Below are 12,641 nucleotides of genomic sequence, written 5' to 3' on the forward strand. Positions count from 1 at the left end.
GAAGAAAAACAGAGACGTATCTGAAGCCACACTGTGTCGTGTGATCATCTGTGGCTGAATAAATGTCCCTTAGGAGGAGGGAAGGCTGCCCGTGACCTGCTGCCAGTCTGGGTCTGCCCAGTCTCACTGAGCCTGCCCTGTTCTCGGCCCAGGGTGCTGCCAGCCCATTGAACATCCTAGCTACAATGCTTGGACTTTTATTGAAGACTGTAGATGGCTCTAACATTGGGAGAGGGGTTGTGTTGTGCCTTTGTGCAGCCACGTTGGAACTTACCACCACTACATTTGCCTGCAATACGGATGACTGACAGCAGTGACCAAAATGGTCATTGCTTCTAATTTTATATTTCTATTCTTGTGATCCCACAAACATGATGTCATTCACAGCAGTGCACACTAGGCCAGCACCTGCTGCAAAGGGGCTCTTCCCAGCCCCGGCTAAATGCTGAAAAATACACTACTTAAGTGTAGCTGTTTCCCAGGAAAAGCTCTCTGTCAGTCATCCAATGTCCATGTTGTGCTCTCCATGTGAAACAAATAAGATATAACAGGAGTTTCACTCTCCACTGCATGCAAAGATACGTGGGCATTGTGGTAGAGGAAAATCTCAGACATGAAGGGACAAGGCAGAAACACAGAAACAACTGAAGGAAGCTCAACATGTACAGAAACAATCAACATCTATTGAGTTTCCATCGGGTCCAGTACATAGCAGCCTACCTTCAGCCAAAACAACTTCCCAGTTTTCTACACGGGTTATGGAACGAAAGTATTTCGTGCCAGCATTGTGACAGAAGGCTGTGGAGATGCAGCTGTTTCCACCAGGAGCCCACCTGGGCCATCTCAGTGAAGACTGAACTCCTACAGATCAAACTGAACAGACAAAACCCGGAAAACAGGAGCTGTGCAAGGCTCAAATCCTCTACAAGGATTCAGTAACCCACGCAGCATCGGGTTAAGCTTCTGTTGAACGCGAGCAGAGCGCCTTACATGTTGTGCAACACAATGGAAAATTGAGACCATACCATAGATGAGGACATAGGAGTTACGTGGTTTGCCTGAGGCCACACAGTGAGTCAGCGACTAAATTATAAACTTGGGAGTCCCTGGCTCCAAGTCACTTATTCAATCTATGCTGCCTCTGAGGCATATTACATTGGGGGTATTGTATGGAAATGCCATTAACTTTGAAGAGCAGTGTAGAGTAGAAGCAAGCAAAATAAGTGAGCTTTATTGTGGGCTTGTTTTTTGTTGTTTTTTTTTTTTTAATTTAAAAAAACATGAAAAAAAAGTGACATGAACCATTTTGCAAGCCTACAGTGCAAATTAATTTTGCACAATTTGATTTCAAAACCTCCCTCCTGGATTAAAAACCTAAACAGTAAGTTTCAGAGACTCGGGCCTAATGGATCCTTCTTTTCCACTTTTTTTTTCTTCTCTATTTTTTTTTTTTTTTCTGGCAATTTTGTTAACCCCTAAAAAGGGGGGATTAATATGGAAATGCTGACAGCTCCTTAAGCAGAGCATCGCGTTTGCAACACTGTAATTATGCCTACTAGAAATGCTCCAAAGAAAACAAGATTTTCTTGTTCAAACAAATCTTGAATGGTTTTGGACCCGGAATTAAATCATTCAGACTGAAAGGACTGCATCAAGCATGCAGAACCAGAGCTGTACCAGGGAGATGTGGAAAGAGAGAAACGCAAACTGATTTTACAGTATTTACATAATCGGATCCACATCTCTGCTTTTCACTGTTGAATGAGTAGAGATCAGATTAACCTTACTATTATTATGGTGCGTGTTTGATTGACCTGGGAATTCCAAAAATGAATGGATTAAAGACAGTCTAGATGCCTTTCTCCATTCATGCCCAGCACAAAGTCAATCAACGTGTCTCTCTAAGTAACAAAATTGTTTTATGTCATCCATCAGTAGATGCTGTAGTATTGGATATAGCTTTACTGCAGTCCATGACTGCTCCTTGAAGACCACACAGCTCCAAGGCTTCCATCCTGCACTGCTATGTCCCTACAGGAAACTGCTTGTCAAATTTTGCATTCTGGTGAAGAAGGTTGTAAATGCATGGTGGAGAAAATGCGTGTGGCAGACAGAAAGGAGAAAATAAAGAAGAAAAGAAGTGGAAAAGAAGGGTCCTGGCCTGAAATTTACCATTTAGGCTTTCAGTCCAGGAGGGAGGTTTTGAAATTTCTCAGCACTGACTTCTTTTTGTTGCTGTTTCGGTGAAGGATGTTTCCTTACTTTGAAAGACTTTTTTGGATCCAATTTCTGTTGTACTGAACGCAGGCAAAGATGCATATGGGTATAGGATTCTTACAGTGGTGATCAATGAGTACAAGAAAAGGGAAAAATGTCTCCCATCACTTACGATGTTTAATTTTGATTGTTCTGTTTCATGAAAATAATCCTTTCTAACAATATTTACTGTATCTCCAATTAACATTAGCAATGTGACATTAATAACCAGGAGTAACTCAGGTGTGTAAGGGGAGAAACAAGGAGGGGATGCCTCTGCAGATGGACTGTTATCTCTTTTGAAAAAAACAAACAAACAACAAAACACCTATTCTACCATCTGACCACATTCAGGAACCTTCTCCTGGTAGTCACCTTCACTTTCACAGAGGATGATGCAGTGAGCAGAGTCTGGGACAGGCTGTGCTTATGACTCAGTTTGATGCAACCAGTACAGAGCCAAACAACCTCTATCACCTGCAGCCTGGACAACAAAAAAGATCATTTTTTATTCATTTGTATTGGTGTCATTTCCTCAGGTTGCCATCATTTCTGGTCAGAGACTTCTGCAAGTCTGACAAGCAGCTCAGTGCTACTCGGAGGCATGCAATTAACCCAAAGCCATGGCCATTGAAATCCAACCACCGAAAACTGCATCATCAAAGTGGCCATTTTATAACCATAAGTGGGCATCTTGCAAATGTTTCTGCCTTACCTGACTTCCTGTTTCTTGCCCTAACAGGCGTACAGGACTCGGCCATCAGGCTGCAATCTGTATGAGTGTATGAGTCTACATGACTGTAGGCTCCCTTCAGCACACAGACTTGCTTCAGACATCCTCTCGTGCTTTATCCCAACAGCCTCCAACTCCGGCTCTTTGCTTTTCTGTTGGAGAAATATTGTGTAACCCACTCCAGACACAGAGCAACCCCTCCCCCACAGGGAAGTGAGCCTCCAGCCAAACGAAAGCTTTGATATTAAGAGCACAGCGATGTGTAAACCCAGAATAATGCACTTGGACTGCAGCTTTCCTTCAGGAAAACAACCAAACAAAACACTCTTAATTAAGCTATTGGCTCGGAGGTGGCACCAAGTCCAAAACGGTTTTGACTGCATATGGAATTTATACGGCACACGAGATGCAATAAAACACCAGCACGCCCAGATGTGGATGTTCCCCAGCTGTCTGTCTGCTGCTTTCATGGCAAGCTACAAACGTCCTTCCCTGCACAGCCGGCTCTGCAGGAAGCGAGAGGTGGCTCCTCCGTGCTTAGCAATCCAACCGGGCGGTGGAAGGGAAATTTTAGAAAGAACACACGAGTTTACAGCATCGGTGCTGCACAGGCTCCCACAGTCTGATCCGTCTCAAGCTCGAGTAGCGGGTCACAGAGCGCCAGTGAAATCCCCTTCCAGCAGACCACTGCCTGCCGAGCTTTCTGCCGGCTGCTGCCGACGCAGATGCGATTTTTCCCTGTAGCTGTTGGGGGCAGTAGAAAATCAGTGCTGGCTTCCTCCAACCTGCGTGACCTGGGTGTGGGCTGCATACGTGTCGTGATGCTAAGCAGCTCAGCACATCTGGGAACCCAGGGGAAAAGTAAGTCCTGCTTTGAAAAAATGAGTATTTCGGTGATCCTCAGGATAAGGACTTGCTGTGCTTCAGAGTGGGGCCGAATTCTGCTCTTACTCTGCAGTGTCACGTAGGTAATGGTCACTGATTTAGGACAGAATTTTCCCATTGCCAAGCTACACCTATTTTAGAGTTAGCAGCTAAAGTGTATCAGAACAAGTAGTTCTCCTCTGGGCAGCCTGGGCTGCTGGTTGGTGACCCTGGACATAGCAGGGGGCTGAAACTGGGTGAGCGTTGTGGTCCTTTTCATCCCAGGCCATTCTATGATTCTGTGGTTCTTGCTCTGCTATTGAGGGAGAACAGGCACTTCATTCAGACCCAATCCCTGAAGATAGGTGGAATGAGCTCTACGCCCTATGCGGGCTTCTGGCCATCAGCCCAGGGATGCTGGGCTCCTCTGCAGGGGGTTTGGAAGTTACTTTCACTCTCCAGTTCTCCAGCATTAGAAAAGTACCTGACCTTTCCCTTTTCTGTCACTTTCTATCACTTCTTTTTCTCATCAATGAGAGGCATCTGATGCTAATGCTCTCAGCCCACCTGAGACCTCTGATAACCCTCTCAGGTCCTATCATGGCCTCTCTATGGCTGGTCTGAGAGCTTTGCTGTCTGCTGCTATCTGGTCATGACATTTCTGATAGGCAGTGAGATGAATGCGATGAAAAGCACAGATCTGTAGCTGCCCATGTCTGGGTTACAGACATGTAACCCAGGCTTACAGCAAGTTCAGGCTTACAGCAAGTTGGGAGAAATAGACACCTTGAGGGTCCAGCACACCTTTCCGAAAGAAACAATGGAAAAAAGTGCCTGCTTTTGTGTAGTTTTCACATTCTGTAAGCAGCACCAACTCTGTGTGCCTCAGTTTCACTTTCTACATTAGCATTCATTCAGAAGCTTGGGGCTGGGATTTTCTCTTTCTTTTTTTTTTTTTTCCTCTAGGATACCCCTATAGGGAAAAGCAAATGCAGTGCAGCATACTGGTTCCCAGTGTGCCATACTGGGGATCTGCCAGAACAGCCAGGCTTTTTCCCCATACAGGACTGCACTGCAGTCAGCTCGTGGGAGACAGGTGCCAAAATGCTGCTTCAATAAAAGCATTGCTTTTAATAAGAATACAAATAAGGAGGAATGCCCAGTAGCTATGATGCTAGGCCTTGATCCTGAGAATGCAGGCTCCCAGGAGTAATTAGCTTCACTTAGCAGTTCTGCAATGCTCTGAGAACTCGCAGAGGTACGGATTGCCTTCAGTTCCCATAGGTTGCAGCCTGAGCTGCAGAGCTGACCTCACTGGGGTTCTCATGTTCCTGGGGCTGGCCAGGATCAGCACCCCAACCACAGCACCATGCATCACATGGGGAGGTTGCTCTGAAAATAATGCCTCCTCTTTATTGCTGTGGAAACCACAGCAGAAACATAGAACATAATCACACTATTGGATAGAGCAAATTCTCAGCTACAAAACACCACTCTTCCACCTGGTCACCATCACTAGCTGTGTTCAATTTTGGCATCAGAGAACTTCTAGGAGTAAAGAGGTTTAACTGAAGGAAAACATTCTAGCTAAGGGAGCATATGAGGAAGGGGAATGGCTTTTTGTGAGGGTGGATGGTGATAGGACAAGGGGAATGGGTTTAAAGTGAGATGGGGGAGGTTTGGGTTGGATATGAGGAGGAAGTTTTTCCCCCAGAGGGTGGTGAGGCACTGGCACAGGTTGCCCAAGGAGGCTGTGGATGCCCCATCCCTGCAGGCATTCAAGGCCAGGCTGGATGTGGCTCTGGGCAGCCTGGGCTGCTGGTTGGCAACCTGCACACAGCAGGGGTTGGGACTGGAGGAGCGCTGTGGGCCTTTGCAACCCAGGCCATGCTGGGATTCTATGATTCTAAGGTTTTCCATACAAGCCATTGCCCTTTGACACAAACACAGCTCCTTACGACCAAACATTTTTCATAATGGCTTTGTGAGCAGAGCAATGAAAAGCTCTGGCCTGGAGAGCTCACACTGCAGATGGGGTGGCTGCCCTGTTCCACCCCAGAGGTAGCTGTGTTTCCACTCTCTGACTAAGTGGATGATGCATACTTGGGGTTAGAAGGATTTATTTTTCCTCATACGATGTTGGAGCAATTCTCCAGCTTCTGCAGCTGCGCGGGGCGCTTAGCGGTTCACAGCACTTAAAGGGCTTTTTGTTCAGTTGGTGAGCACGTATCGGTGTGTTTGGAGATACGCCGCAGCGTGGCTCTTTTGTCCCTCTGAGTCAACCTAGACTTGGGTTCTGTTTAACTAAATGGGTCTGTTTTCTAATTCTTTCCTCAGTTCTCAGGTTGGTGAGGAGCTTTATGAGGGCGTGTTAGAGCTGTTGTAAGCCAAATGTACCCTTCCTCTTATTCTTCCTTAATAATCATTATGTAAAAATAAATAAATAGTGGCAATAAAAACAGAAAAATTTAATTCAAATTATGCCACAGAATTAATTTCAACAAACGTTACGAGTGCCAGTAAATGATACCTACAACCTAATTGCACTGAGTGAGAGGTAATGGCCCCTCTAAACATTCATCTTCCTATTGGTAACTTCAAAATTTCAGTCCTCATTTCCTTATCCATTCACATCTTTCGTTGGGATTAAATTCTGCATTCTTTAGTGTCTTTCTGCTCTTGATGTTGACATCACCAGACCTCAAGATAGTCTTTGGTTTGCAGTCCCAGCAGGGTGATAGGAGGTGTTTAAGGCCAGGTTGCATGGGGCCCTGGGCAGCCTGATCTAGTACTTGATCTAGTGGCTGGCAATCCTCCCTGTGGCAAAGGGTTTGGAATTTGGTGATCCAAGGTCCCTTCCTACCCAAGCAGGTCTAAGATTCCATGATTCTATGATTCAGGGTGTACAGGGGTGAGCCAGGAGGGCAGGGGAATGACATGGACTGATGCCAGTCTGTAGCAGAAACAGGGCTCGATGGTCCAGATCTGTATTTCAATGAAGAGACAGCTCTAAAGACATTTTACTATTTGTTTGGCTCTAGTCACAGATGGAGCTTGAAGGTATGGACTCAAAGTACTGTGTAAAGTCATACCCTCAAGGAGGGACAAGATCTTGTTCCAGGGCAAAATACCTTTAGTCTAGAAACCATATTTGCTTTTTTTCCACCATTTTCCACTGTACAACCATTGCCTAGTCACCCATAACCAATCATTACTAGCTCTTTTAGAACATTAATGTTGTTTCAGCTCTCTCACTCTCATATTAAATATCTGTGTTTTGGATTATTATTCCCAGATTTAATAGTTTGCCCTTTTCCAGACAGAATCTCATTCTCTTTCCTGCTCATATTTCTAACCTCTGGTTCCATTAGTGTTATTTCTCTGTCTTCACTTGGTTTACAGTTCTTTCCAGCACAGTGTTGTGTGCAGATTTGGTTAATGTACTTGGTTACACCTCCTTCCAGACCATTAATAAAAGTATGAAATAATGTTGCTGCTAGCAGAAATCCATGTAGCACCCTGCTGTTCACCTCCATCATCTTCAATACCACAACCATCCATCATGTGCCCCATTTATCACTGGCAAACAGACTTTGCAAACTAAAGCTGCTCTGTTTGGATTGCAATGCTGGCTCTGGGTAAGGACAAAAGGGAAGAAATGTCAAGTGACAGTGGCAGAAAGAGGTGGGACAAGGGCTGGATGATGATAGTGGTCAAACCTACTTGTTATTGATGAATCCATGTGAACTGGTAGAGAGGAACGTAATTCCTCTCTGCATCCTACTGTGCTCTATAGCAGAGGTTTCCCTGATGCTCTCTGGTCTGGCAGTTCTATGTATCACATTCCTGGGAAAGGAACCATACATTTCTCCAGTGATTGCTCTGCCACCCTATACTCAATGGGAGTGGCAGTGACCAGCTGAAAAGCAGCACTATTTGTTTCCACATCATTATAACTGGTAAGAAACGAGCATATACTCAGTCATTAACTAAAATTAAATAAAGAACTTCAGAAAATCAAAGAAAGAAATTCAGAATGGGATTACTGCCACTTAGCATGCTGCAATGAAGGTATCTGCTGAATCTGAATGTAAAAAAATCGCTGCCTAAAGCAGGCAATTGTCTGTGAACTTCTACCATTTCTGGGCATATGCAGTGAGAAGGAGGCTGGCAGAAAGGCAGGAGAGCTCCTTCCCATCCTGGCTTCCTCTGGATGGAAAACAGCAAATTCCCCATTTGCCTGGATTTGTGGCTCATGCAGACTGATGTTGGGAATGTAAGCATTGCCACATTGAATTAAAGAACTGAGGTCCAACAAGCTCGAGGTCCTGTCCACACTGCAGTCAGCATCACGTTCCTCTGGGAGAGGTGGAGCTGTCCTGCAGCAAGAAAAGCTGGAATAACCTCTATGTGTTTACCTCTGCTCTTGTTATAGGAATTACTATCTAGTCTTCCATAACAAAAGTCTGTTTTAATCCCCAAAGCATGACCTATAAATAGTTTCTCAGACTAATTGAGGGGCTGTGAGAGCTGTGGATTCACTGGCTCAGCAAGGAAATGTCCCAGCCTCATCTGCAGAATAATGAGCTCCCAGAAGGCCAAATTCGGTGGGAACTATGGAGTTAATTCAGAGAGGAAATCACATCCAGAGACAGCACATGTAGAGCAGAAGGCGGCTCTAGCCTGACCAGTTAGTCAGTAAGCTGGACTCCTGCAGATCTGTTTCTATCAGGAGAAGAAACTCTTCTGTTTCTTGAATGTAATCCTGTTTAACTAAGAAATATGCCCGCCAAATCCTGTTTCCTTGAACACGGTGGAAACAAAAGATAGCAAGCAGTTAATGTGCTCTGAAGTATCCAAACATGCTTCTGTAGCATGTGCTCCTATTTGTACTCCAGAAATCCTTTAACAAATGCAAGTGAAATGAAGAAACGTGGTATCAGGCAGAATTAGAATCATGGAGCTAGGCTTTATCAGGGGAGCAAGCAGAAACGTTTTAAAAGACAGTAAAAAGTATTTATTGACTGTACATAACATTTTTAGCCCTAAGTTGAATACACTGATGATTTTTAAAGGAATTGGTTAATTAGCTAAAGCGCTGGGAATTTAGTTCTGAACAGCTATGGAAAAAGGAAGATGGAAGGCACATACAGAAGGAAAGAGAAAAATCCTTGTGTGTTTTTATTAAAGAAAGCAGTTTGAGCAATCTAGTCACCTTCCATTTCACTGCTCAGATATATTACAGTTATGGCTATAATTAACCAGTCTGAACAGAAAGGAAAAAGAGAAAGACAGAGGAGGGTAAGGTTGAAAAGGGAATAATAAAAATACAAGCTATACAGAACGTGATTCCAGGCAAACAAGAGAGGAGACTCTAAACTAAAACGTGAGAACTGCTGAGCACGGAGCCACAGAGGCCAGAGGGAACATAACGAGTTTTAACACAACATTTGCAACACAAACAGCTCACTTATCACAAAAGTTCCCTGCAGTGGATCAGATCCCTGCATCCATGCACGCACTGCTCCAACCAACCACTGCTCCTGCCATTCGGGTGCTTGTTGGCAGAGGATCTGCCAGATTGCAGATCATGTGCTGCAATCCTATCAGATCCCATTAATGCCTGCTTTGGGTAAGCCAGCTGCTGGCATCTCATTGCATTTCATTCATCCTTCAGGCTCTGAACTGAGATTTGTGCATCCCAGAATGGTGCACCTGATGGTGCTCCATGCTGCTCAATTGGGTATGATTGTCAAACACTCAAATAATATCTGTTATCTGTAAGTATTTCCCTTGCTCACAGTTCTGAGCAATAATTAAAAAAACAGAAACAAAACCAAAAACCCCACGGTTGTATTTCTCTAATAGTTTTGGATATTGAATGATGAACGCTACCTTTTTCTGCTTGGAACCACGTGTAAGATGTTTTGCCATTTTATTTCTAACTTTAGCCAGCCAAGGGGGTGAAGCAGAAGAATTCGCCCCTGTGCCACTGCACAGCCATCCCCTGCTTCCATCTTGCTGCTGATAGAGGCTCCTCCATCTTTTTGACAGCTGTTTATAAATAGATGCTGATTAAACGTGCTGATAGGGAGCTGCTCTCTGAACCACAATGTGGCACAAGAATCAAGCCAGGCATTCCCACCCTCCTCCCCTGCTGCCCCTACCCTTGCGTATGCTGAAATTGCAAGCACTGAGTACCAAGAAAAACCCTTTGCCCTGTTTTTGTGTAATATCAGGCTGTGGCTCAGGCTGTCAGAGATGGGGACCACAGAATCACAGCATGGCTGAGGTTGGAAGAGACCTCTGGGTCCATTTGGTCACCTCTAGCAAGGCCACCCAACGCAGAGCCCAGCACCACAGCTAGGGGCTGTTGGAGACCTCCAAGAAGGAGACCCCACAACCTCTCTGAGCAACCTGTTCCAACAGCAGCAAAACTTGTGGAATTCAGATGTAAAAGTATTCAATCTCATTACTAAAGTATTGACCACAGATGAGCAAATGGGACAAAATGAGTAAGCATTTCCTGCTGCCTGTCTACCAGGGATGTGGTTTTCTTCCATTCAAGATTATGTGCAGAATGCAAATGCTTTGTGCAAGACCTTTTGGGTTGAATACACTTCTTAACTCAGATCATGCAAGGTGGGATGCAGCAGACAGACAATAAAGGGGATTGCACAGCTGCACAAAGAAGTAAAACAGCATTTCTTAAAGTTCTTAAAGTCAGATCAAAACTAGTGCTGTCCTCCCACAAGTATTGCTAGAAGAGAAGCCAGGAATGCTCTACCCAACCAAAAAGAGAAGCTTGTGCAGCCACCAAGGGCAAGTCCTGATCTATCAAGAGAAGACAAAAGGAAACTGGATTTTTTAATGCAGTGCTGTCTGAAACCCTCCTTACAGTTAGAAAACATAAGGAAGGGCGTGAACTTGCAGTCTAACACGGAATTTCCTGTTCTCTTCTTGATTCCCCACACCTTTTGGCAAAAGGCAGGGTTAAGATTGTAAATTAAGACACACAGAAGCCTAATGTTAAGCTGAGTAACAGTTAGCTGCAGCTAAGTTGTGCTAGTGTGGATGCAAATCCTCATTTGCACAATTCACATTGAATCCATTGTGACTACTCAGTAAAATAAATTAAATAGGTATTAGATGCAAATCTGGCTATCAATAACATGTATTCGCTCCAGAAAGAGTTTTGTAGGTTATTTCTGAAAGTACAATTTCTAATCATAAGGTATATTGCCTTTGAAGTTTTAGATGCTACATAAGACCAAATCCAGAAATATGTGGGCATCTAATTCTTATCTACATCCAAATTGACATCTCTGGAATTCAACGCCTTGATGCTCTCAAGGTATGAGCCTAAACTACAGTATTACTAATTCCAGTAACAACTATTAGCGTTACCTAACGTACAGTCACTACCTGTAGTCACCTTAGACCACTTTCTTGGTCAGTGGAGAGAAGCTGGCAGTGCCCAGCTTCTCTCATTCTAGAGCAAATATGAATGGCAGGTAGAAAACTCCTTCCAGAAGTGACTCCTTTTCAGTACTTAAAGGGACTTATGAAAAAGAATAGGAGCAAACTTTAAATGGTGTGATAGTGATAGGGCAAAGGCGGGACTGCCGTCAGAAGTAGCACGCTTGTAATGACTTCATTAAACTGGTATGAATCCAAATGGAAAGTCTTATTTATGTTTAGGTAGGCTAATAGGCTTATGTCAAAAGCAATTATGTTATTGCAGTTATTGCAATATAACTGTAAAAAGTAATTCACGTTGCTTCAGTTAAGCTGAGAATAAAGCATAAGCAACATCCATACCCCAATGTTTTCAGTAGACGTTGTTTAGTTGTTTAGTGTTGGTACTCTAAGTTGGTACTTATCCTGCCAATGGATTAAATTCATTTTTTACCTCTTTGTAACCTTTTCTCTAGAAGGAGTGATGCTCTCTGATCAGATGACAGTGGCAGGCTGCAGCTGGGTGCCGTTCTGGGCTCCCCACCCTACCCCAGCAGATGCAATTCACTCACCAAAAAAACACGCAGCTCTCAATGCAATCCCACAACGACCGTTTCTCTGTGGGGAATGTCTCATGTGTTGCAGAGACACAGATGCCTACTGTGTATAATGCTGATGAGATGAATCCCAGCATAAGCATTCAGACCCATGCCCAGCTCAGTCTGTATCAAAATGGCCATTCTGTACAACAGCATGCTTAAAGCCTTCCTATTGTCACAGCAATGCCATGTCTGCTGCTACACGGGGTTAGCTGAGCTTTTCTCTGCTGTCTAGCAAGTCCACTTGCTACTTCCCTAAAATCACTGGAAGAACCTGGGCCCAAATACACTCTTCTTTACATAAGCATCAACCTAACTTTCCCAATTTCATATCAGATCGAGATAGAACTGTTGAAGGAGGGCAGATTGAGGTTGGATGTCAGGGGGAATTTGTGTGCTGTGAGAGTGGTGAGGTGCTGGAACAGCTGCCCAGAGAGGCTGTGATGCCCCGTCCATCCCTGGAGGTGTTCAAGGCCAGGTTGGATGGGGCCCTGGGCAGCCTGGGCTGCTGTGAAATGGGGAGGTTGGTGGCCCTGCATGGCACAGGGGGGTTGGAGCTTTGTGATCCTTGGGGTCCCTTCCAACCATTTTATGAGTCTATGATTCTATGAACTGGTTTTGGAGGAGCAAAAGTATATTTAAATATCTCAAAAAATGAACATGATGTAAAATTCTCTCAGAGGTACGTTAGTGTAAATGTAAACACATTTCTGCATTTGTTTTCATATTAG

The sequence above is a fragment of the Lagopus muta genome, chromosome 2, assembly GCF_023343835.1.
Source record: "Lagopus muta isolate bLagMut1 chromosome 2, bLagMut1 primary, whole genome shotgun sequence".
In the NCBI taxonomy this organism is placed as follows: domain Eukaryota; kingdom Metazoa; phylum Chordata; class Aves; order Galliformes; family Phasianidae; genus Lagopus; species Lagopus muta.